Genomic DNA, 5,126 nt, shown 5'->3' with positions numbered 1-5,126 from the left:
GAGTGGAAATCTATATTGAAATAACTGTCAGAATCCGAGGAACTTGAACTAGTGACGAGTTCCATTTCGTACGAGCGAATAAAGGATTTTTCGATATGAAATGATTTCTGGATATCGGATGGTATTCTAATTACATAGAATAACTATATACATAGAACAAAAGATTTCGTAGATTACGGAGGAATTTACGAAATATGTCAGGCAAAGTTTACAATAACAGATACGCTAAGATATAAATTAGCAGATACGCTAAGATATGAATTTTATCTATACACTATTCATGCAGTCAATGCAGTAAGATGTGTCTAGACTAAGAATGATAAGCAAGTGATTCTCTAAGAATGATAAGTAGGTAATTTTCAACACAAAATGATAAGAAAAACTTTTAACATGCAGACACGGTCGAAGTCCAGACCCACTAATGCATGTAAACAACTATCAGTTAGACACACTAATGCAAGACCTGGTTCACTAAGACCACCGCTCTAATACCAACTTTAATGACCCGTCCTAATCTATTTGGATGAATACATTACATTTGATTACATTGCGAGGTACTTGACCTCTATATGATACATTTTACAAACATTGCATTCATTTTTAAAAAGACATACTTTCATTACATCAAAAGTTGACGGCATGCATACCATTTCATAATATATCCAACTATAATTGACTTAATAATAATCTTGATGAACTCAATGACTCGAATGCAACGTCTTTTGAAATATGTCATGAATGACTCCAAGTAATATCTCTAAAATGAGCAAATGCACAGCGGAAGATTTCTTTCATACCTGAGAATAAACATGCTTTAAAGTGTCAACCAAAAGGTTGGTGAGTTCATTAGTTTATCATAATCAATCATTTCCATCATTTTAATAGACCACAAGATTCTCATTTTTCATAATTAACATCACACTCGCAAGTACATAAAAATCATTCATATGTTGAACACCTGGTAACCGACATTAACTTTATGCATATAGAATATCCCCAAAATAGAAATTCTTCTGTATTAATAACTCGAAGTACTAAACCATACCATTTTCCAGTATGGGGGGAGTTAGTGTCCGTAGATCTACCTTTAGGATTCGCGTCAATTAGGGTGTCTGTTCCCTAATTCTTGGGCTACCAAGCTAAAAGGGTGATATTCGGTGTTCATAATCCAACGTAGAATGTAATTTCGATTACTTGTGTCTATTTCGTAAAGCATTTATAAAAGCAGCGCATGTATTCTCAGTCCCAAAAATATATATCGCAAAAGCATTAAAAGGGGAGTAATGAAACTCACGATACGATATTTTGTAGTAAAAATATTCATACGACGGAACTGAACAATGCAGGGTTGGCCTCGGATTCACGAACCTATATCATTTATATGTATATTAACACATATAATGGTAATCGAACAAATTTAGGTATTATTATTAATTGTTATTTTAGTAAGTTGTACATTTCATTAATAACTAAATTAACTATATTTATTTTTATATACATTAAATAGATAATTAATATTTATTACAAACATATTAATATAGTTATGATTTATGTAAATAATATATTTTTATATAGAAAATCTTTATTTGATATATTAATAATACTAATAATAATGATAAAAATAATGATAGTTCTAATAATAATAATAATAATAATTCTAATAATAAAAATGATAATTTTGATAAAAATTAGTTTCAACAATTATACTACTTACATTAATAATAATAATAATAATAATAATAATAATAATAATAATAATAATAATATAATAATAATAATAATATAATAATAATAATAATAATATAATAATAATAATAATAATAATAATAATAATAATAATAATAATAATAATAATAATAATAATAATAATAATAATAATAATAATAATAATAATAATAATAATAATAATAATAATAATAATAATAATAATAATAAAAATGAGTAATAAGTAAACTACCACAATGAAGTAGTCCTAAAAAAATGCCCAAGTCCGGGTTTTAACCCGCGACATCCCGTTAACCTGATAACATCCTTAACCAAAGCTCTGTATGTTTCATTTCTAATTAATATGATACTTATATTTATATAAGTCCCTTTTCTTCCTGTTTTCCCTTTCTTCTTCTTTTTCTAAAAAAATATAACACAACCGGGGCTCAAACTCGTGATCTCTCGCTCATCCACAACACACCTTAACCATTGCTCCTTCCTTGCATTTTCTTATTCAATTCGCTAACCAAATCTATTAAACCAGTTTATATCTTTTTTCCTTTTTCTTCTTCAAAAACCAAAACCCAAATCATTTTTTCCATCATCATCTTTATCTATTATCATTATCCAAATAAACGAATTACCAAAAATGACCCGCTGTAAATATTCATTATTATCATCGTCTTAATTATATTCAACTCTTCATCAACTAATTATCATTATCTTATCATAATCAATGTTATCGATCATCACTATCATGTCCATCATCACCTTAAATAAGTGTATGGTTTGTGTGTTATCGTCACAGGGACCAGAAAAATATAACGACGGGTTTGAAGTTTTGTGGCCCAATGAAACACCTTGTCACGGCCCAATAAGAGTACTAGGACTCGGCCCATGATAAAATTTCAAGTTAGTCCACTAACTTAGGAAATCGGCCAAAGTAATGTGTTACATCGGTTTCTAGTTTTGATCAATCAATTCTCGTTCAAATGTACCGACCCCACTCCCCACTAGGCCACTAAACTATATCACAACTAGAATAATACTCTGTATAATAAAAAGATCATGTTTGGGTACGTGAATTTTAAAGGGAAAACCTTGGTCCACAAAATTCTTTAACTGCAAGTGGGAATATAAATATAATTAAATTAGGCGGTGGTGATGATTAGGTTTACATGGTGGTTAAACTTCGAATGATGAAACAGAAATATGTAGAAGCAATAAAAGTGTAACAAAAATGGTTGTATGTGATGGTTTTTGGTTGTGGTTCGATAGAAAACAGACGCATATAGCAACAGCTACAGCAGCCTGTGGTGGTGATTATTGGTGGCGGTTGGAAGTGATGCATCAATGATGTTAGCAGACGGCAGAGGTATTTTAAATGGTGGAGGTGATAACGGTAGACTGAAGATGGTAACGGTGGTGATGTGGGTTTAATCAAAGACGCTGGTGATCATGGGTTTGGTAACCGTAAAAAGAATAACAAAAAAATTTTATGTAGCGAAGGTGAAGAAGGTGGTGATGGTTGTAGGTGTTTGATGGAAGTAGGGTGAAAGTTGGTGGTTGTCGGGGTGATTAAAACATGGCAGCAGCAGTTTGATAAGGTGGTGGATAATTGTTGGTGATGTGAGGTGTTTTGGTGATCAAAGGTGAAGGTTACGATGGCGGGTACGTGGTGGTTACATTGTGAAACAGAAATATAAAGGAAGGTGGTTCGATGGTGGCTTCGGTGGTGGAGATGGAAGGTGTCCGGTGAAGATGATGGGTGTTTCAAAGGTTGTGATGATCGAATAACTTATGGATATGTATATGTAAATATAGATATATATTGATGTCGTAGCGGGGTGTATACAAAATAGTATTATTTTTTGCAGGGAAATACTATTAAATACGATACAATTTTACACAAGATATTTATTTATTTATAGAATGGATATACTTAAACCTTGCTACAACACTTATAGGCAGTGTACCTAATCGTAAAGTAGTGTAGTTTTTAGTAAGTCCGGTTCGTTCCACAGGGAATTCTTTAAACAAAGCTTAACGCTATATTAGTTTACTTTTATAAAAATACAAATATATATATAAGTAATAATATTATTATAAAGGGGGTTTTTACCGTTTAATGACCGGTTTGTCGATTTTAAAACTTTAGTCGCAGTTAAAACCAAATGTAAAAATAAATAAATACAAGACTTAAATTAAAGCATAAAGTAAATAATGATAATGAAATTGCGAATAATAAAAGTGCGATAAAATAAACTTGCGATAATTAAAAAGTACGATAATTAAAAGTGCAATTAAATACAATAACAATAAAAATGCGATAATTAGAAGTGCAATTAAATATAAAATAAAGGAAATTAAATATGAAATAAAAGAATTATGCTTATTTAAACTTCCGTAATCATGATGTTTGACGTGTTGATTTTAGTTTTATGCCCATGGGTTAATTGTCCTTTGTCCTGGATTATTTAATATGTCCGTCTGGTTTTTGTCCATAACAGTCCATCAGTCATAAATATAAAGTGCGAGTGTCCTCATCAAATTATTCTTATACCCGAAGTTAAATATTCCAACTAATTGGGGATTCGAATTGTAACAAGGTTTTAATACTTTGTTTAATGAATACACCAGGTTATCAACTGCGTGTAAACCAAGGTTTTACTACTTTGTTAGCAATTACACCAATTACCCTTGAATGTAATTTCACCCCTGTTTTAATTATTCTAGTGGCTATTAATCCATTCCCGTGTCCGGTTAAATGAACGATTATTCGTACATATAAATACCCCGCCCATCGTGTCCGATCGAGTGTATATGGTAATTTATAAGGACGCCCAATTGTAAATCTTTATATTAACATTAACAAACTATCATTTAGTTAAACAAATATAAAGCCTATTAATAGCCCATAGTCTAATTTCCACAAGTGTCGTTCTTTTGTCCAAACCCCAATTATGGTACAAAGTCCAATTACCCAATTTTAGTAATTAGCCCAACATCATGATTACTTCGTTTTAAATAAGCATAATAATAACTTAGCTACGAGACATTAATGTAAAAAGGTTGAACATAACTTACAATGATTAAAAATAGCGTAGCGTTACACGGACAGAATTTCGACTTACACCCTTACAACATTCGCTAACATACCCTTATTATTAGAATTATAATTAAAATTAAAATTAAAATATAAATTATATATATATATATATATCGTATGAATGAGGAGAAAAAAGATTGATTAAAATGATCAGATTTCGGTTTGCTTTATAGGGAGTTTTTCATTTTGGGGCTCCGCGACTCGCGGCATATTTTGCCTTCAAACTCCGCGAGTCGCGGAGTTTGAAATTCCAGCTCACACTTTGGAGTCTTTCTCTGCCGACGGTTTTTATTTATAAATATAATATATA

The sequence above is a fragment of the Rutidosis leptorrhynchoides genome, chromosome 7 (assembly GCF_046630445.1).
Source record: "Rutidosis leptorrhynchoides isolate AG116_Rl617_1_P2 chromosome 7, CSIRO_AGI_Rlap_v1, whole genome shotgun sequence".
Lineage (NCBI taxonomy): Eukaryota > Viridiplantae > Streptophyta > Magnoliopsida > Asterales > Asteraceae > Rutidosis > Rutidosis leptorrhynchoides.
This window is presented reverse-complemented; position numbering follows the sequence as displayed.